Below are 23,014 nucleotides of genomic sequence, written 5' to 3' on the forward strand. Positions count from 1 at the left end.
AGACATCCATTAACTAACACTATTCTTTGACAAATGTAAAAGACCTGGAAAAGTTCTAAATACACACAATACAAAACAGAAGATAAATCATCCACTTGAAGAAGAATGAATCATATAGAACTGTCAGGGATGGGGTCAGGGTTGTCAGATCGAGGTTGGGATATGCCTGCAAATCTGGGGATGGAGCCTGAGAAGCACAGGGATCTGTGTGGGATACAATGCCATGGACTCTACCTTCTAAAGCAGGGGTGGGCAAACTGTGGCCCTCCAGATATCCATGGACTACAATTCCATGGTCATCTGGAGGGCCACAGTTTGCCCAGTCCTGTTCTAAAGCATCCATCTTCTCAAAGGGAACTAATATTTGTAGTCTGGGAATGAGCTGTAATTCTGGGGGATCCCCAATCTCCCTCCACCTTTAGGCTAGTATCCCTAGGTGTATCTGTGAATGACCATCCTGGTTGTAATGGAACTGTCAGGAGTCAGCCCATGGAGGCTTGTGATGAGGCAGAGGAGGAGGCAGAGGAGCCCCAGCTGAGTACCAACAGAGAAGCTGTGAGCAGGAGGAAGCCACAATAGAGCAGCGGACTTCTTGAGCAACATGGCCGAGACAAGACCTAAGTCTTTGACTGAAAAGTACCCAACTGGCTGCTCATTACAACCAAAGGCTAGAAGATTCACTTGAACCATTGCAGGATGAGGACTGAAAGACCTGAACTCCCTGTGTAAATCTTTGCAGGTGCTTTACTTGTTCTCTACCTGTGCCTATTTGAGGCTAAGGCACTGAGTGCTCATTCTGGATGCAACAAATGAGACTGCTGCCATGTCCATGGCTGTGCACCTGAAATCTTTCCCAGCCTGTTTTCCTGTCTGTTCTTGACCTGGATTGCCCATGACCTTGTTGACTGCCACCTGTCCTCAACTCTTAGACTGTTTAATGACTATGCCTGCCTGCCTACCTGCTTGCTGACTTTGGGACTGCCTATAGAACTGTCCGGCCACTCACGAACTGGTAAAAGACAAATTTTGACTCTGTGTTGCATTCCCACCTGCTGGCTGAGGCTTTGCACACATTCCTCTGCTGTACTGTTGGCCTCCATCCAGGACTGATAACAGCACAGCTGGAAACTCTGCCAGTTCCAAGGTCAGGATGGACCAAGCCAAGCTGGTGTCTCCTGCCCAGCCTGGAAGACAAGCTGGGGTTTCAGCCAGCTATCCCAGGAACCATGTAAAATAATATTCTGCATAGTGGGGAAGTATATCTAGCTTGTAGGTTGAGTCTGTGCGTGCAATTCTTAAAATATACTGCTTGTCTGTAGAAGAGCAGGGGAACTGAACCCACCCTTCCCCGAAGCAGCTGCTTCTACTGCCAAAGTACATAGTAGTGACTAGCTCTTTAGTTGGCATGCACGTGGAAATGTGCATAGCTGTAATGTGCATATAGCATGCCGCTGCATAGGAAGAAATACAAAGCGATTCTAGTGTATCATTTTAAATGTTAGTTGCAAACATAATTTTCCCTTCTTAATGCCATTATTATTTATTAAATTCCCATACCACCTTCCCAAAATGGCTCAGGGTGGTGTACATAATACAATTAATAATTAACAAAGGGCTAATACCAACATAATAAACATAATAAAACCGTAATTAACAATTCAGCAGCATTTAAGTAATAGCAGCCCATAATCACTGCCCATAAGTTTCCAGACTTATGGTTATATGTTTTAAAAGGCACTGAACTCTGAAAAGAGTGCTTTCAATATGGCTTACTCGGATATTTTGGAACAGAATTGCAAACTTTGAGAATATTTTTTGTATACATTGAATTACTAACTTTCTTGGTAATTAGCTATTTACCATGCACTATGCAGCTCTTTACTAGATATTTTCAAGTGCACAAGATATTGTCTAATTTAACTGCCCTATATGACTGGCAATGTACCAGGTCTATCTCGTAACTGTTCTACATCACGTTTATTCATGTGGTGAATAAATGTATGAGTTCTATTCATTTCTGCGAATGATGCAAGCTCTCTTTTTGCTCCTTCTAACATCTTAGCAAGAACTATGTCGTAGCAAGCCTAATGCAAACAAAGCAGCCTAGTTTCCTGTGGAAATCTCTTCCTGTCCGCCATCTAATAGCAATATTTCTGTAGGAATTTTCAAGACAAAATGATACAAAAAAGGTAGGTGGTTGTTACTGCTTTAAAAATGGAGGGTTTTTATTTAAGCAAATCATATCAGTGACTGAAGCCTACCGGATTATCTTCTAACATATGGTAAGTATTGGTTATATGGTATGCTAGCTTACATTTCATTGTTGCAAAAGCATAGAAAACTGATTTTAGTGTGCCTTTGCTTGCAGCAGCAGGATATAATCATTTTTAAAAGAAATTATGGAACAGAGCATTAGCATACTGTGTAAAGTCAGGATTTATGGAAGGATGTCATATATCACACACATAGCTGTTGGATGTATTAGGAAATCTGCAGGGCCACATGTCACTGTTTCCGATTGGTTTGAAAGGGTAACCATGAATAGTAACAGTAGTTTCATTTTATAATAGCAGTTTTACTATAAACGTATTCAACTGAATCCTGTCTGAAGACTGAATGGCTATTTAAGAGTTGTACTCTGTGGACAGAGCATTACATTTTTCACACTTTCACTACACTATTTAATCCAAGAGTATTTACAGTGCCATCCTAAATAGAGTTACACCCTTAGAAGCCCAAGACTGCAGTCAGCTGAGAATGATGTAGCTCTATTTAGGATTGCACTGCTGTATTGATCCCAGAATCAGAATCAGAATACTTTTATTGGCATAAATGTTGATCTCACCAAATACGGGTTTAAAGTGTTGTGAACCATCCAGAGTCCGCTAGCAAGGAAGGTGTGGTCAATAAATTAAATAATAATAATATAATAATAATAATATATCTTGGATTTTATTTATCTGTTTAGGCAGAAAGATAATTTGTTTAAAAAGGCTTTGTAAATCATTAATCTCAGTTTAGACCAGAGATCTAAGGAATTTATGAGCAAATTGGTCTCCTATTTTACAGGTTTCAATAGTGCTGGGGTATCTTTTAGGTACCTGTGGAAACAAAAAATTGAGTTGTATTCAGAATTTACCATGTTGATGTTTGGGTCCTGACATTATTTCCCAAGTATATACATCTGACAGCAGATAATATCCATGTTTGTCATGGAATTATGGAAACGTGGGTTGAAACAGGAAGGTAGGTTGAGATTTGAAGAAACAATTCCTACATTATTTCTTCTGCATTTGCATCCCCCTTAAAATTGCTATGCAAAGTCATGACTTTTTGGATAAAATGATGCTCTTTCCACATTATGCCACTGGTTATTTAGTTGCCTGCCAAACTTCTCTCGGATAATTTATTGTCACCTAACAGGCCATGAATAATATTTTCTCTGCTAATATTCATGTCAAGCCATATTTCTGCCAACTGAAGCTTAAAATAAACTACCTTCCAAACTGGAAAGGACAATCATCCTTCTCTGGGTCAGTTTCCTGTTTCCAACACAGCCATACCAGATTCTCCTACAGAAAAAAACAGTACAGCCATTGCTAGTTAACACAATTATAAGGTGATTTTTCCCCTCCTTATAAGCAATCTTGATCATCATACATTCACATGACTAAAAGTAACAACTGAAGCAGGCAAGGCAGATATGCCTAGAAGATATGGTTGTCACATAATGCTTTTTCCAGGCATCACAACAGTGGAAATTTGCCATTTGTACCACATAATGTATTTCTGGTAAGGCCTTGGAGGAGGAGTGTGTCTCATGGCTTCAGCGCCACTCAGTGGTGAACACCCACTAAGGGCGGTTGTCCCACCCCTGAGTGCCTCCTCCTCTAACTGGCTGGCCTGTCTGTCCAGCAGCCAGCCAATTGCCTTCTGTCCCCCACCCCTGACCACCACTCCACGCTCTGAGCTTTCCAAATTGAGTGCAGAACACTTTCTGTTTCAATTGGGGTGGGGGTAGAGGAAGGCCCAAGTTCAAATCAATCTGAATCCAGCAGGATCCACACCAGAAAAAACAAAGTAAGTGGAGAATCAGCACAGGTCCTGGGGGGAGGGAGAGGCCATCCACACAGTTCTTCCACCCACTCCCACTCCCCAATCTAGCGCCTTTTGTATTCCTGAATGCAATGGGCTTGGCCCCTAGTTACCCATATTCTGGCTCATCTTTAGTGCAACATTCATATGTTCTGCAAACTGTTTGCAAATATCCTGAAGATCAAATCCCATGACTCTCCATGGCACATTTCACTGCTCCATTTCCCACAAATAGGATAAGAAAGGTACAGTTGTAAGCAAACTTACAAGGCCATAGACACTACTGAGTGGAATGAGACTTATTTCTAAGCAGATAAATTCAAGCGGGCAGCCATGTTGGTCCGAAGCAGCAGAGCAAATTTTGAGTCCAGTAGCGCCTTTCAAGCCAACAAGGTTTTATTCATGGTACGAGCTTTTGTGTGCACGCACACATTATAGCTTGAATAAAACCTTGTTGGTCTTAAAGGTGCTACTGGATGCAAAATTTGTAAGCAAACATACTTAAGATTGCACTGTTACTCTTCTTTAAAATTTTGACTTTGTACTATGTGAATATTGTCTTCATTAATCTGGATAGGTAGATTTTGGAAGTTGTGCATTTGAGTCTGTATTTTATTTTGTATATACTGTCTTCTTGACTGTGAAGTGGTAAAAACCTCAACTATGCAATAAAGTTATGCTTCAAAATCCACAATAGCTGTGCAAATAAGATTTTGACCTGTCTTGATTTTGTTTCCTGTTTCTCACACTAGCTTGTCTAATATGTGTGCATTCAAAGTAAAGAGGAACGAACTCTTGATTATGTGCTATGATTATTCCAGTTGACAAAGGTATAAGGAAGGAAAACCATTTCTGTTAGTAGAGCTGCCAAGTCAGCAATAAATATTAAAGTCATACATTTCTACACTAGATTGGTTATGACACACAACACATGGTAAAACTGTTAACTCATATCAGCCCAGAAAATTTGTGGTCCTTTCTCCATTGTCTCTTTAGTTCCTCATCTGTATCCTCCATATAATTCCATAGACTTTATTAGGAAGGCAAGCTTACTTTTTCTCTTAACACTTTTACAAATACAGTGTTAATTCATTTCCAACACAGGGAGGCAGGGTAGCTTAATTTAAACCAAATTCCTTAATGCCTGTTAGGCCAGTGATGCTGTTGTCTGAGATCCTGCCATAGTTCAAATAAGGCATGGGAACTTATTGAGTAGGAACAGCAGTTGCCCAGGCTATAGGAGATGGCAGTGAGAGACCTGTATGGGCTGTCTGGCACATCCCATCCTGAATATGCTAACAGCTTTAAGTCATTTTCTTTACATAAAAAAACTAAACCCAAGAATGCTTTTTTAAAAAAAATCTGGGAGTGATTTTAGTTTGAAGTGTTACTTGAGCTTTAACACTGATTCTGCATAAGGAATCAGCCCCTGGACAGCCTCCGGATGTTGATGGCTTTTAGAGCCCTCTCCAAGTGACATCACCTGCATCCCAAGGCTGTCCAGGAGCTGCCTCAAATTTTGACCAGATTTAACTTGATATGAAAGAAATTACCAAAACTCTATTTGCCACCCTCAGTCACATGTCCCATTGGTGAACAACCAGAGAATATCCAGGAGTTTACCTGTATGGAGGGGGAAACATGTAATAGTCTAGGAAGCATTGTCCCGCCCTCGCACCCACCTCCCTCTCCCCAGTTCCTGACCATGGACATTTTTTTAAATGGTGCAGTACATGCAGCAATGTGAACGTGCATCTGCACAGATGCAAAACGGCAAACAAAAAAATCTTTTTAAAATGAGTGTCATACAAAGTGAACATTAATACATTCCATAGTAAATCAAAGGAATTCACAAAAATCTAATCATTTAAGGACACATGCTTATGTTGGAAGCGGGTGGCACAAACACCTAGATATATTTACTTTTGGGGTGGGTGGGTTGGAGAACATAAATGAGTGAGGAGGGGAATTTTATGTAGGAAACCTCTCATCCCTTGCTGGGCATCTCTGTTATGGGGGTATTTCCTCCGTGCTCAGAACACACAATATTTTTTGGTTTTAGACTTTGCTGGCAAAGCATTCCAAGATTGAAGTTTCCTTATTAACAGCTTCAAGGCTCATGATCTGAGATCAGAAGTAACTAAGGTTCAACTAAGGAATTGAAGAGGTGTGATGCGGTGGCTGAGAAGCATGGGATGAGTTTCCCCTATCGAGTGCCACAAATGTGAGCTTTATAATCCTGCATTTGTGAGTCAGAGCCCACACACGTTTTAGCTCTCCATGTGGAATCGGTCTAAGGTTCCCCTATGGAGTGCCACAAATGTTCTATCTAACTGTATAACCATCACCTGCAATCGATCTTCTGTTGTAGAGGCTAGTAGGGAGGAGGTATGCTCAAAGGGGCAGAGTGCCTCCAATCGAGCCAATCAGGACTCTGGAGGAGAGTATTTGAAAAATTCCAGGAAGTTCCTAATCTACCTATGCTAAATACACATCTCCTCCAAATCCCCCCTGTGGGATATTCTTGATATTCTGTACAACCATGCGCACTGCAGATCTTGCACATTTCAGCACAGCTTGATCAAGATTTGGAATTTATGGTCAAAACTACCCACCCTTGCTCCAGTGTTTAATGGCATACACATTCAACACTGAATTTTTGAAAGCAATTTTTGCTAGGACATAGGTTGTCTGCTGTTCCAGTGAAAAGATTTTTTACAAATGGAACTTGGGCAGGCATGCCCAAGCCCACACAGCCCCCATTAGACATTCTCTTCTGGTAGCCTGTTGAAATCAATGAGCTTTGTGCACAAACCTTTTCCAACTAGGTTGCCTAATGATCATTGCTTTCCCAATTCTTCATTTGCTGAACTCATTGCAGTCACTTTTCCCTCATTGTGTCAAAGAAATATAGAATTTTCATTAGCCCATATTCTATTCAATGTCATAATTTTAGGAATAAATTCAATGGACAGTATAACTGATGTTATAACTGAACTTCACACTGGTCTTTTTCATGCTTGCCTAATGTTTTCATTGCTCATCCAAGAATGCATTTTGCGGGAAGTATCAGATGACTTCTTGGGATAAATACAATTGCTTAAGGACAATCTCTACTCATCCTGCCATCAAAAGACAGTATTTCATGTAGGATTTAAAAGTGTATTCCTTCTGTACTACGTAAATACTTTGGTATGGTACTATTAGTAAAAATATATATACTTGTAAGTGAGTAGTTAAGATAGTATCAGTTTTGCTAAACAGTTACAGTGCATTGATTTTCACATCAATACAGAGGAAACTCATTGGAAAATATCCAAATATTAACTGGCTGTCCTGATTAGTACTCATCATAGGGCCATGTGAACCATCTAGCCCCTGCTGTTGCATGCACTAATACCACCATATAATTCTGCAGCATTCTCTGTTTCAGAACTAATAAACACAGTCAGAAGCAAAAGGTAAAGCTTTTTCTAAAGAAAAAAAGAGGCTCTTTCTAATCATTCTATACTCATTTTCTGTGTGTAAGGAAGCTCCCCCCCCCCCATCAACTCTACTGATGGGAGAAGAGTAGAAGCCAACAGGAAGTCTCTAGATATATACTGGTCTTCTACTAGAGGGGATAATATATTGCTTTCCCCTCCCCTATATATGTCTGGCTGATTTTGGATAAAATAACCCTGCAGGATAACATGCATAGTCCCCATGCTCTTAATTGTATCACTACTGACCTTCCACTCTGGTCAGAAATACAACAACAATGGGCTTTGGAATAAATATTGCCTTTTGCAATGATTTTTCCCACTATTTTTATCATGTTTTATGACTTGATGGTTTTCTAATGGGTACAAAGGTCTGAAAGGGACAAAGATTCAGCTAGTCCTGGGACATAACATCACAAATGCCTGTAGGATCAAACCATCTCATCCAGCATCCATCTGGTTTCTTCAGCTGGCCTAAAAGCAGAGCATGGAGGTCAAAAACTTTCTCTGTAATTTTCTCCCATCAACCGATATTCTAAGTGTAATTCTTCCAGGCATGAAAGTTTCATTTAGCCATTTGGAACTTTCCTCCATGAGAGTCTCTAGTCTTTTTTTGAAGCCATCTGTGCTAATGGCCATCACATCATACTGCATTGGATGGCACTAGTTAATTGTGCATTGTGTTCAAAACTCTATTTTAACAAAACAAATATTGCAATAAATGGCCTGTGGTCATTTTTTTTTTAGAAATAACACAAATGCTCATTCGCTCAAATGGAGGCATGTTAGTATATATTTTTTTGTTGTAAATAAAGTATAGGATTTAAATTAACCCACAATATGGGATGATGAGGATTTAGTTTAATTTAATTTGAATTATTACCTTGTTGTTTTACTTTGTATTACTTAAAAGAACCTTAATAATATGAGACAAGCCATTGATACAAATGAGTAGCTAATAATCTGAGGAGAAAAGCTTGAGCAGATGTTTCTTCTTTCAAGAAATTTCTTGTCACTCTTCCATTGACCTCTGCCATGGGTGAAAAAATGTGAACAATTGACTCATCATGTAAAAATTAAAATAAAGGTATAACAGGCACTAGGGGTTATGGAATGGTATAGCTTGATCTTGTCAGATCTCAGGAGCTAATGAGGGTCAGTACTTGGTTATTGTGTGGTTTCTGAGTTGTGTTGCCATGGTCTGGAAGTTTTAAGCCATGGTGTTTTGCCAGGCACTGGCTGGCATTTTCTGAGGCAGGACACGGCAAGATGGGGATCACTCCATCCCAATGTGTGGAGTGTGTAAACAGTTACTGGACATTATAATTATTTATTTTGTGTGTGAGAGAGACACACAGAGACAGAGAGACACAGAGAGTCAGTGATGCATCACATTTCTGTCTTATCTTGGAGTCTCTCTGGGGATGAACTAGAACAGGAAGTCCATTCTTCCAAATCCTTTAGATCAGGGGTAGTCAAACTGTGGCCCTCCAGATGTCCATGGACTACAATTCCCAGGAGCCCTTGCCAGCATTCTCTGGCGAATGCTGGCAAGGGCTCCTGGGAATTGTAGTCCATGGACATCTGGAGGGCCGCAGTTTGACTACCCCTGCTTTAGATGAATCCTGGGCCACCTTTAACATGTAAAATGTAGACCCATCAGAAGTGTAATGGCATCCCAAAGTCCTGATTAATGAAAGCATATGACCATTTAATATTATGCAATACTCAAAATAATGGTTAAAATAGCTGGGCTTACATTGCCCAGCATCCTGTATTATAAACAAATTGCATAAATCATTAACTGTCTGTTAAATGTTTGGACAATGCTATTTTCTTTAGAAATTGATAGCGCTTCAGTCAATTGAGTAAAGTATTTCTTTGTAGAGGTAATGTAATTATGTTAGAACTTGTCATATTTTTTTTAGCTAATAATCCTCCTTTTAGTCATGATTTTCAGCGCTATGAAGGCACACCCAAATGCTCAGCAGGGAAAGATTGGAGAGCATACTTCATGTTTCATGTTCATTAAGAGCTAAAGCAGCCTTCTTTGTGAAAAGCTGGGGTTTCATTCTCTAGCGCAGGGGTAGTCAACCTGTGGTCCTCCAGATGTTCATGGACTACAATTCTCATGAGCCCCTGCCAGCAAATGCTGGCAGGGGCTCATGGTAATTGTAGTCCATGAACATCTGGAGGACCATGCAGTTAGCACCAAGGCTCTTTTGAGGTTGCCCACATTATTGGCATGCCAAACTTCTGAGTTAGCCTTGCAGCTGGATCAGTTCGTTTTGTCCACAAACAGGACATCAGTGCAACCTTTTACTAATATTAGTTTACACCACTGCATCCTGTTACAAGCAACATATCTGATGTGCCCTGCACAATTGAACTTGAAGCATGAGACATCTAACCGTGCAGGCTGTTCATCGGACACGTTTATTGTGAAATTTTGTTTTTATTTTCTTTCTGGTATCATTCACTAGTGTTTATTTGTTTTGATATTCTGTTCTGGTCTTGAACGGTTTAGCATGCCCAGCTAAAAGTCAAAATGATGCACTATCCATTCAGTTCTGGAATATATCATCAGTATCATTCTTGTTGTTGTTGTTGTTAAAACTTGAATCGGAACCAGAAAAGTAATGCCCCTCTACAATCCAAATCTGAAAGCTTCATGGAAAGCCAGTCCTTCATGTGTGAATATCTATTTGAATTTTTTCCCAGATTGATTTTGTTCCATTGATTTATTATTCCCAGTAGCTTCCTTTAGTGTTTTGCTGTTTTGTTTTGTTTTAAGCCATTTTAGTGACTTCCAGTAGGGAAGAGGCCCAAATGTTTTCCAAATAAATATATTCATATCGTATTTTAAATGAATGGATTTGGAAATCATGCACAAATGACCTGCTTTTTTATCCATTGTTGAGCAACTACTATCAGCATCTCCTACGTTAGCAGAAACATTTGTTTTTCAGTTTTGCATTGCATTCCACCCCCCAAAAAAGCAATCTCACCTTTTTAAGAAAAAATAAACTAACAATGTTTAGGAAGATTTTTTTTTAATGATATGCTAAAACCTAACCCAACCTCTCCTCCCCAAAAAACAGTTTCATTGACAGCTACATTTTAAACCTCCATAACTTCATGACAGACTATATTTATACCAAACAATACCAAGATATCATACAAAGCACCATACAAAGCACTGTAAGGCCCACAAACTTGTTGCAGGAGTGGCCAAACTATGGCTTTCCAAATGTCTATGGACTACAATTCCCATGAGTCCCTGCCAGTGCATGGAGAGTCACAGTTTGGCCACCCCTGTGGAAACACTGTTTCCTGACATCTTATTTAAACACAAAGAGACTTCCATTTGAAAACATTGTCTACATGTTAGCATGACATACTAGTCTGTAGCTTCAATTCGAATTGCGAGGGTCAAGTCAACAGTGTGACCAGCTTGATCATCCATGTACTGCTTACTATGAGGTCCCAATATTAGCTCCAACCCTGCCCCCAGTTACTTGTGCAACGTCTGAGTGTGGTCAGTAGGAATTGTCTTCCTCATTATTAATACTGAGGTCCCCCCAACAATATCTCAATCCAGAAATATATATTGTATACCAATTAACGTCTAGAGCGATCACCTGTTTAGCAGGGATGAGGGCCAGTTTTAAATATTCTTTAATGCACCCTCAGCAGGGAAAGAGGTATTGGGAAGAAGAATAGATTTAATCCCAATTTTCTCATATTTTCAAAACTAGCAGTATTGACCCTTTTAGGAAGTGCAGTCCAGCCATCAGTTCTCCAGAAATATCACCAGTTTCTGTGGACACTGCATATTTAGGCCTAGAACTAAATTCAGAATGCCACCAGCAGTTCAGGAATGTGAAACCAGGTCCCCCCAGCTACTGTGGAGATGTAAGAGCCCACCTTCATTAGGTAAGGAAACATCCTTTCATATATGTGATTACTGCTAAAAGTGGTAATCTGTCCACAGAATCCTGCTTCCACATGATCACTTGGATTTCTATATGAATACTGAACAGTCATTCACAATTAAGCATGAATTAACACTTCCAGGAAATCTTCCTTATTTATGCATTTACATAGTAATCGGACAATTATATCCTACCTGCCTCTGTGTAATGTTATAATTTACGGTAAATAGAACATCTGGGGGGGGGGATATCAGTCAAAATGGCAGTGGAACTAGATAAACCTTCCCAGAAATACATTGAGTAACAAGAGGACAAGTAAAACAAAGGTCTGACTTTCTAGGCTTTCTTCACCAGTGGCCAGTATGTATTACAAACAAAAGAAGACCCATTGTCCATCTATGTCCAGCATCCTGTCTCAAATAGTGACCAGCCAGTTCCTCTAGAGTAGCGATCCCCAACCTGTGGGCCGCAGACCACATGTGGTCCGTCAACTAATTGGAGGTGGGCCACGAAGGACGTCTTCTCCCCCCCCCCGGTCCTTTACAACACACTTCGGGTGTCATTGTCTCCCATCACTCCCAGATGGGACTATCTCGTTGCAGAGAAACAAGCTCAGGGTTCCCATTGATTTGTCATTGTCATGAGTTAAAATTTCCATGAAAATAAAATGTTCCTTATGTGCATTGTTGTGGCATGTCTGTATCGTATTTTGAAGGGATGTTTAAGCATTACCATAGCGATCAGAGAGCGTTTGGGCAGTGGTTGAGAGTAGAGGAGTAAACTACCCCCCCCCCACCGGGCCTCAGTAAAATTGTCAAGCGTTGAGTGGTCCCCGGTGATAAAAAGGTTGGGGACCACTGCTCTAGAGTACCAACAGCTGGGCATAGAAGCTGAGGCCTTCCCCTGAGGTTATCTTCTGGCCCCAGGATTCAAATGTTTATATCCTCTAAATGTGGAAGTTTCCTTTAGTCACCATGGCTAGTAGTCATTGATAGACTTATCCTCCATGAATCTTCAGTGGTTAATGGTTTGCTGTAGTGGTTAAGAGTGGTGACCTCTAATCCAGAGAATCAGGTTTGATTCCTTACTCTTCCACCATGCAGCCATCTGGGTGAGTTTAGGCTAATCACAGTCTCTCTCAGAACTCTCACATCCCCACCAGGATGTCTATTGTGGGGAGAGGAAGCGTAGGCAATTGTATGTCACTTCGAGACTGCTTCAGATAGTAAAAAGTGAGGCACAAAATTCCAGCTCTTCTTCTTAAAGCTGTCTGTGCTTGCATGCATCACAACATCCTCAGGCAGCTACTTCTACAATTTAATCACTCATAGTGTAAAGAAGTATTTCCTTTTGTCCATCCTTTATTGAATAACATCACGGATTCACACATGCCCAGGAAACACTGAGGGAGTAACCCTCAGTCCCCACATCTTACTCCCACACATGAAGAAATGGAATGCATAACAACAAGTTGTATAGCATAGGTTCACTCCACACAGTCAGGAGGGTAGTAAAGGTCTTGGTCCCCAAACATGCATATGGAGTCTATTTTCATACCAGTATCAGTACACAGATTGGGCAGTATTGGTGGGCTTGGTCCCTCCCCTTCCCCTCCATGTATTCTGTGGCCACACAACAGAGTTACAGAAAAGGCAATCCCTGAGATACATTGTCATACAGTTATAGAAATGGCAATCCCTGAGAAAAAGCAATTCCTGAGTTATAGTGGTGGGATCCATGGCTTCCTGGGGCCACACACAATGCCTTCCCTCCATGGATCAAGGCCATAGCCTCTCCTCCACCTTTTCCTTCCTTTTGGCTGCAGTCTGGCTGCTCCCACTGCAATTGTACTCTGCTAAAGGCACGCAAATCCGCAAACTGGCTCTGGTGCTACGGGTCCCACAAATCTTTAAACCACTTCTGGTGGGATCAGGGGGAATCTTCTAACTAATTTCAGGATAGTTACTGGAATTAGCTGTTGTCAGCTGTCCTGAGCCTCTAGGGAAGGGCAGGGTATAGATTTCAGAAATTTCAGACAGCTACAAGAAAAGTTATGTTGGAATGGGTGATTCCAAGAATGTTAATTGAAACCATCTTCTTAGGTTGCCTCCCAAACAGTTGTAACATTATTTTTTTCTCTCAAAGTTTTTCTAGTACTTCCTTTTCAGGATAAATTCAGAAGAACTTCAGTAATGTTTTAATAGAAAAATTAAATATAATTGTCAGTTTTGATTATGAATAGGAGTTCCATAATTGCAACTGTCCTAAAGTGGGTGCATTCTAGGTAATATAGTGAAAGAACATGAGACAGAATGGGATGAAGGTAACCATTGCAATATAACCATATAAAGTATTTCTTGATAAGTCATTTTTCCCCAACTGAAAGACAGAACAAGACTGTATAATGCATTCCCAAAGAACCAGCAAGGGACTAACACAATTAAACCAATAATTGGTTGTTGAATGCTTCCACATTTAAAAATATTTTCAACAAAAAAGTTCCTTTTTTGACCTTAACATTTGAGTTTATGTTTCATTGATTTTTACTTAATCATGTTTGAATTGAGTTGCAAACTGACATCTTTGTCCATGACAAGGAATTCTATCTGCATTCAGATGCTTACTGATTTGTGGTATTTCAATAATAAAACAGCAGGATTGAAGGCTCATGATGAGATATCTGGCTAATTACCTGTTAGATGATAGATGGTTGTAACTTGGCAGTGCCAGTCACTAAAAACAAAACACTTTTAGATATCAATCAACTTCCCAGCAAATTCCATTTCATCATATACAGTGGGCAATGAAAGTGAATTTTTATCTAAGTAACTATGTAGCATTGACTTGTAGTTTTCAAATATGCATGATGGTGTGTTAATAAAGTAGAGGGCTTTTTTGGAAAAATGATAAATTAGTTTTTAAACATCTGATGTATTCATAGTTGAAGCTCAAGGTTGATAGAAATAATTAACGAAGTCTGATTCCATTCTGTCTCCTTCTATCTTGTTCCATCTGAGAGGGTAAGGTACAGTCTAGTTTTTCTAGAACCAAATTATTCACAACTTTAACGATTCAATCAGTTTCTTCTTTGTGGTATGTGAATGATTCACATCTGGCACACAATCAAAAAGATTTTAGGCCCCAATATCACTGCTAATGATTACCATAAACAGGAAAAGGAAGAGGACTATGGATTCACATGAGTTTTTTAAAAATAGGATTTAAAAAATGCAATCTTACTCTAATCTCATGAACACAGATTTGAAAGCACAGAAGTTAGTGTATATGCCAGTTTGGATGTAGGTTCATCCTCCACTATCAGATCACTCTTTAAGGGCTGCTCAAGAAAGTGTATTCATACATTATTTGGGCAAATTTACTAAAAGTTAGTCAAGATGCTTTATATTGTTAGGATGAAAGTATGTGAATGGTTCAAGGTTACTCAGTAAGCTTCCATGGCAAAGTGGGGACTCAACCCTGGCTCTCCTAGATCCTAGTCTAAAACACTAACCAAATACACCAGAAAGGCCTACATGTATTGTGTGCTGTTGGGTAGAAAGAAACTGGATTCACCATGGTTACTGCCATGCTTGGCCCTCTCTCAAAGGCCAAAACAACCCTGCCTCCTCGTCCACTGTCTCTTACTGACAGAAACCCAAGGTTTGAGACTGGCAATACTGTTGTGGTTGCCTAGCAATCCTCACAATGGCCAATTTGTTTGTTTCATAAAGGTCCAGCTGCACCTTTTATTACCTGGGGGTTAGCCCCCATGAATTATAATTATTACTATTATTACTATTACTATTATTATTACTATTATTGATCAGAGTATTCTGCAATCAAGAGCTTTTCTTACATTTGCAGAAAGAATTGTCCTGTTTGTTCTTGGCCCCGGTATCCACAGAAAGGATCACACTGAGAATTACATCTGTTGATAATCAGCTGGGACCAAACTGATTACTCTCACTGGTTTCTTAACTGGGCCCCATCCTTTAAATTTTATCAGTGGTGAAGCCTGTCTGTTCATACCACCCACATTTTTCACCGCATGGAAGGCCATGTCCAAATGAAAGGGATCCCAACAATTCCTCTGTAGAGTAAGTGGTCACCTGGCTGCTGAACAGTAAAAACTCTGCACGAGTGCGCCATTCATTTTGCACCGATAATGAACAAAGCAGAGCAGGGTCACGTCCTTTTAAAAGAGAAGCTCATATTTATTTTTCTTCTTCTCTTTAATTTGTCTTATGGAACAATACAGATGTTGAAGTATGTTAATGTTAAAATGGAGTAACAGTGGGAATAAAGTCCAAATAAAATATTTTGCTGAACCGCTGAGAAAACAAATTGCCCAGAATTTTCTAATATAAGTCTCCTAGCTCTAGAAAAGTAACCAGCTGATCCTGAAGTGAGGTTTTAGAAGTGAACATCTGTCAGATATAATTTACATTTAGTGAATTATTTTACAGTTCAAGGGGTTGCATCCTTAGGGTCTGTGCCAGTCTTATGATGCTATATTTAATATTGTATTAGAGGAAACGAAAACAAAATGTACACAAAGTTGTAGAGCAAGCCATTTTGAACATCTCAGCAACATTCAAGGTCTTTGGCTCTAGTTTTTAATTAAGGTTCTCTTTCTGTTAAGCTGTGTACACAGACATTCACACAAGTTGTAAAAGATCTTCCATGAACAGTGCAAGAAAAAAGCGGGTTCTTACACCAAATGGAAAAGGTGGGTTCTTTTACTAAATGTAGGCAGCACACCACCATTTTTTTTAAAAAAGGAACACATTGTCTAAACCCAACATGTCTATGAAAGGTCAACGAAGATTTTCTCGAGCAAAGTCATGCACAAAAAGTCACTGCAATGTGTTTCCACATGTACTGTTTTAAAGCAAACAACCACACTAAAAATAGCTGTGAGAGATGGCCTGATTTCTCATCTAAATATGAGTGTAGGAAAGTAGAGTTTTTTTCTCTTTGGGAATGGGTTCTTTCCCAAGCATATGACACCTCAGACTTGCATACTGCCGACACCTCTTGAACTAATAAGAGTTATACAGTGGAAAGTAGCAAAAAGGCCTTATTAAGGATCCTATTAGCAAGCAAATAAAATCAAAGTGTCAGCATTGGAGGATATGCCCCCTCTAAGTCATCACTGGAAATGATCTCCCTTTAGAAATAAAATGAATGTGGTCCAGGCCTTGAGATGGCTAGACTTGGGGTTTACTGAAGAATCATTGCATGTACACAAGTGGGAGCGATAGTAGTCAAAGTAGGGCTTATATAAAATGTTGTGGAAATTAGGCAAAACGCCCAGATCTGAACGCTTCACATGTAAAATACAGTTTTTGAGATTTAGCCAAACAGTACCTTAAAATATATTTTAAAATGTCTTGGTTTATTTATACCAATACAATTCAAACATACCAAAATTAGAACTTGGTCACTTTGGTGGGGATCCAATAGACTATCAAGGGAAATTCTTGCCAGTGCTGGTGGGGATTCTGATGAGGGAAACAGGAACATGATCACGAGACATTGCTTCAGGCCTGGTATGAACTTGCCCCAAGAGATCCCCCATATATACCACTCATCTACCCCAAACACACCATCCAGCAATGCATGAGAAAGGCAGCTCTTTCTTAAATAAGCCATATTTTAGGAATTGATTGCAGTCTGGGTTAAGATTTGCCAAATCCCTGAACCTGAATAAAGAGTGCTGTTTCCTCACCTCCAAACATGGATCTGGATAGGATAGGATAGGATAATCTTTTTTTTACAGTTTTCCCCAAATGCATCAGTACTTCATTATTTCTTAAAATAAAGCTTGTAAAGAAACATAAACTCAGCAGCTGATAAGTGTGAGTAGTTAGGCATCCCACACAGGGCATTGTCCCAGGAGCAAATGATGACTGAAGGAAGAATTCAGGGGAAGAATCATTCCAGTTATAGTTGCATGGTTGCTTTTCTGTGCAAGGCTACGTTCATTCTTTTTTTTTCTTTTCTTTTTTTAAGGATGGCAAAGATAGCTCAGGCATAAGAGTACTCCAATTGTAACTCAGGCAAGCGCCCAGATTAGGATTACCGTTAAAGAGCTGCAAATAGTTGTTTATGATTAAAATATATCATTTCTTTTTACCATCAGGACATGTAGAGACAGTACTGGGTTTTCCACTTCCAGTATATTTTTGACTGACTGTGGTTCTTTTCCCATTCCACCCCCAAAGTGACACTGCCGGCTGAAGTGCGATTCTAAGCAGAGATGGACCCGTCTATGTTCCCTGGATGGAGTCACTGAAGCAGTCGGTGCAAACTTAAATGGATTCCAGGGAATGGTAGAGGACAGGAAGGCCTGGAGGATCATTGTCCATGGGGTCGCGATGGGTCGGACACGACTTCGCACCTAACAACAATAACAACAACAACAAATGTTTCCTGAAGTCAATGAGTTTATAAAAATGTCCTCTGCTTAGGCTTGCACTGTTGATCGCTGGTAAAGCTCACCTTCTATTGCCCTGTGTAGGCTGCCAGGCCCCATACCAGCACCCCTGTGTAATACATACTGCAGGTGCCTCTGAACCTTATTTTCTGTTGACTCTTCATTGCATCATTCCTAGGCCCATGGCTAGGGAGGGAATACCAGACGTGAGGGAGAGAATATCAGATGCAATAGCAGGTAGATCGCCTGAACCTTTAGCACCTTTAGAAAAGGAGAGGACTGGCAGATCCAAAATGTCTCAACCCTGTGCTGGAAACTGTGTCTGCCAAATGTTTGTCTCCTTCACAGTCATTAAGAATACCCTTCCTTCCTTCGAGATGCCTCATTCAAGACTTAATTGTACCGTAGCTGACCTTCCTAAATCTTTTCTACAGTTGTCATGTTCTTGCTACAGTTGCCATATACAGGGCAAAGAAGAGTTGGTTTTTAAGAAGTCTCAAAGTGGCTTACAATCGTCTTCCCTTTCTCTCCCCACAACAGCATTCTGTGAGGTTGAGAGAGCTCTGAGAGAACTGTCAGTGGTCCATGATCACCCAGCTGGCTGCATGGGGAGGAAGAGTGGGGAATCAGACTCGGTTCTCTAGGCCAGTGGTCCCCAACCCGCGGGCCGCGGTCTGGTGCCGGGCCGCAAAGGCCTTGGCACAGGGCCACGGCTCCCTCTCCCCGCCCCCCCGCAGTAAAAAACTTCCCGGGCCACAAGCTTGTGGCCCGAGAAGCTTCTTACTGCGGGAGGGGTGGGAGAGGGAATCAGGGCCGCGCCAGCGCATTGTGCATGCATGGCCGGACCGCGCATGTGCACATGCGCCATGCGCGGATGAAATTGCGCATGTGCTGCACTTTCGCGTATGTGCGAAAGTGCAGTGCATGCGTGAAAGTCCTGCGCATGCGCGATTTTGCTTGCGCATGCGCAATGCGTGGGCGCAGCATCCACGGCATGCGTGGGCGGGCAGTTGCCCTGCCGGTCCCTAGCCTCAAAAAGGTTGGGGATCACTGCTCTAGGCCACCACTCTTAGCCACTATACCACATTGGCCAAGGCAGCCTTTCTCAACTTTTTACTGTTGGGAAACCCCTGAAATATTATTTAGGCTCCAAGAAACCCCAGAAGTGACACAATCATGCAGAAAATGGTTGACATGGTCATATCGTCCGATAAATTATATCTTCCGATAAATTATACATTTTTAAATGTATAAAAATGAATTAACTTCCACCCATTCAGGAAACCCTCCCAGGGCTGTCAAGAAACTCCAGTTTATGAAACCCTGGTCTGAAAAAGCAATATGTATCTGGACCTTAAAAAACTGGTAAAATGAGAAAAGTTTGCTAATCAAGGTTGCCAGCACACAACTGTGTCTGCCTGGGTGTTCAAAAAGCTGTGTGGTGTGGGGATAGTGAGGGCCATTTCCCACGGCTTAAAAATAGCACAATGGTTGCTAATTGAAAACGCTACTAATTTGGCATTACCCACGACGTCGTAGACAATCTGCAACACTCCTGAAACCGATCAGCAATAAGCGCTTCGTTTTAGCGCTTTCAGGGGAATCCAGAAAAGTGGATTCACCCTCCGGATAGCGATACACTCCTGCAACCAATCTGCAACACTAGCGCTAAAGACCTGTGCGTTACCATTGTTGCTGGTTCTTCAAAGCCCCTCCCCCTGGCTCTCTTCTCCAAACTTCCGGCGAAGCGATCGCCATTTTTTTTTCTCGGAGCGAGCGGGGATAAACGCACCGGCGAGCCTCTTTCTGTTTAGAGGCTTCCCTGGCTTCATTCCTTCACCTTTATTCACTAAGCACAAACCACTTAAAAGCCCGTTTGCTGGAATAAAGTCCCTTTATTTTTTACACATAAATTCAGCCGAAAATCGAGCCCGTGAGAAGGGGGGGGGGGAATTTTTTTTTATCACTCGAGGCAGCGTGCAAACGATCATACAATCAAACGACAGCTCACATTAGGCAGCTGGATGGGTCTCTCCGTAGCAAAGAATCTACACAGATTCGTTGCTATGGGTCTGTTTTTTTTTTAAAAACCTTTCTTAAAGGGAAAGGGGCTGTTTGGGAACATGCTAACGGCTGCCCATTGGCTGCTTGACGGCCAGGGGCGGGACGAGCTTGGCAATAGCGCTTCCTTTCTAGCGATTTCTGCCGAGACCGGAAGCCTGTGGGAAACGCTAAAAAACGCAACTGATTCCACTACAAAGCCAGGTGTGCAAAACGACGAATTCCACTATTTTAAATGGCGATTTTTCATTCCGCAAACAATTTGCAACAAAGATCCCCGTGCGAAAAGGCCCTGAGATTAGCAAGTTTCAGCAGACAACTGGAACATTTACCAACCCTGGAATTACAGCTGATCTCAAGACCACAGGGGTCAGTTCCCTTGGAGAAAATAGTGTAGAGCAGCATTATATCCTGCTGAGGTCCCTCAACCCTGTCCTTCCCAGGCTCTGTCTGCCAAATCTCCAGGGATTTCCCAAACTGGAGCTGGCAACCCTACCTACAGATCTTGTCAGTAAAGATCCTTGTTCCGATCAGTCTGTCTGTCCAAAGCATTGTTTACACCAAGCCCTGTCTTGAAGGAAGGATTTGAACGGATTCCCTGTTGGTTCCTGCCTACTGCCTAATTATTCTGTTCTGTCTCAGACTGAGCCTGCTAGATAGAAAGGAAATTTTGGTCATTGCACAGGCAACATGCAAGAAGGCCGTGCTACGAACCAGGCAAGACAAAGGTAAATATCCACTTTCACCCTTCTTCATCCACAGCAACAGGCAGCAAATCTGGTGTCCTCTTCGTATGAGTGTGCTGCCATCAGCAGCACGGAGACGGAGGGACAGAGCCAGACCAAAGCGGATGAGACGGAGGAAATCAGCGATGGGATTGAATCTACAATCTCTCCACATTTTATTTCAATTGAAAGCAGCCAGCCACTCTGTTCTCTGCGGGGCAGGGGGAGGAATCACACTCACAGCTGCTATTAGCCCAGGAGGAACAAAAATAGCCAGCTTCTTGTTCACACAGTAAAGAAATTGCAGGGAGAGCTGTTTTTTTTAATGTGGGAAAACCCTGTCCTGTCTTACTGCAGAACCTTAATGCTGCCCCCTAGCCCTGTTCATTTCCCTGGGATTCATTCATTTCAGCTCATCCTTGTTCAGTTATGGCACTGGCGGTGCAGTATTGGGTACGCTGTGGTTCTGTGGCAGAGCTTCTGCTTGGCATGAAGAAAGCCCCAGGTTCAGTCCCCGGCATCTGCAGCTCGTTTTGTATGTGTACATGTGTGTGATCAAGCACTGGGGCACAGAACAGAAAGAAAATGGTTTCTCCCTCTTATCCCGGCAGGGTTGCCAGCAGCCTGGAGGGAGAAAGATCTGTCCCTTCAACAGAGGCTTCATGTATGGAACGTTGGCAGAGTTTAAATTTGCAAAGGTCGAAGCACCAGGCCGCTTAAGAGATTAAAATAGCTGTATTCAGAAGAGAAACAACTTTGTATAGAAAAGTCCTAACTCTGCTTGCCTCCTCAACTGACAGAATTGCTACAGAACAGACAGTTAGAGTCTGTTCTGTAGCAATTCTGTCAGTTGAGGAGGCAAGCAGGGAGGAAGGCTGCCATTGAGTCAATCAGGATGCTGGGAAAAAATTATTTGAAAGATATCCGGAGATTCCTCACCTAGCTATGCTAAATACACATCTCCTTGTGCACACTAGAGGTCTTGCATATTTCAACCTGGGCAGCTGATAAATAATGTTCAGTTAAGCCTCTATTAGTATGGCAGGATGTTCCCCCACTCTCGGCAGTGGAAAGCCTATATGCTATTGGGGGAGGGCACATCACCTGATTAGATCTTTCTTATTACCCACTGCCTGATTAATCAGCAGCTAAATGCGTGCCTTTGCCCCTATGAAAGTAAAAAAAAATCTAGTTGCCTGTAAAGTGGAGGGGGAGGGGGGCTGGTCTGGCTGAAATTGGGCTAGGGGGGTTCTTTGAGTAACCATTATTAAGAATGTCATTCCATGGGACTAAAAGATAAACACTGCAGATCGTATTAATGAACAGAATAAAGACAATGAACATTTCTGAGAAGTACAACAAAGGAAATAAATTAAATCTAAAATGAATGGAAAGGGGTAAAAAAAAAAGAATATTCCTACTAGAAACCCATCCCACATGGAGTATTGCAAAGAATGACCATACTTAATTACGTAGAGAAGAGGTAGCTTATCTAAAAGGCCCTCTCTTTTCTGAAGCAATATTAATAAATGAAGAAGTATAACCTTTTTCTCTTATTCAATTTATGGCTTTGATGTTAGAGAGTCAAAGGTGAGCTCAGATGCTGGAAGTCATTGCTAGATTAGTCATCATGACTATCTTCACCTTTTGTTTTTCTTTTAATGAATAGTTGCAAGATTTCCTATCCCTTTCACAAAACAGTCCCATTCATCCTCTTAGTATGACATGTCCTTCAACTACCTGTATCTCTTGCCTCACTTATGACAATCCTAATACATGCTATTCTTGGATGCAAGGGTGGGGGAGAGATTTCTAGACAGATATAAATAAACCATAAACAGAAACCTGTGGGCATCTTAAAGGCTAAGAACAAAACTCAGGGGTGGCTAGACTGTGGCTCTCAGATGACTATGGAGTACAATCTCCATGAGCCCCTACCAGCATGTGTTGGCAGGGACTCATGGAAATTGTAGTCCATGGACATCTGGAAAGCCACAGTTTGACCATAACTATTTCATAGAGTAGAATTTACTTTGTGGACCAGAGGATATGCAAGCATTTTGACAATCTACATTTTGACGTAGTGGTCACTAGTTCATAAAAAAGTTATGCTAGAATAATAATATGTCAGTCTTTAAGATACCACAGAATTGCTGTTTATTCTTCTGGCTATTATGCTAGTAATCTTCTGGCTCGTAATTTGCTGCTAAGCCCCCCACCCTATCCCAGATATCTTAGCCTCATGATACTGTATATATATATATTCTGGTCTGGATG

At 41.3% G+C, this 23,014-nt stretch overlaps 1 long non-coding RNA gene across 1 annotated transcript in view; it reads right to left on the reverse strand.

Annotated features, from left to right (window-relative positions):
* LOC143843124 (uncharacterized) overlaps positions 1–23,014 on the reverse strand; it is a 97,144-nt gene that overhangs the window by 54,304 nt on the left and 19,826 nt on the right. The window contains exon 2 of the long non-coding RNA XR_013233463.1: positions 3,499–3,572. This is a non-coding gene — a long non-coding RNA (uncharacterized LOC143843124). The remainder of the gene's footprint in view (positions 1–3,498; positions 3,573–23,014) is intronic.

Source organism: Paroedura picta, chromosome 8 (genome assembly GCF_049243985.1).
Source record: "Paroedura picta isolate Pp20150507F chromosome 8, Ppicta_v3.0, whole genome shotgun sequence".
Taxonomy (NCBI): Eukaryota; Metazoa; Chordata; class Lepidosauria; order Squamata; family Gekkonidae; genus Paroedura; species Paroedura picta.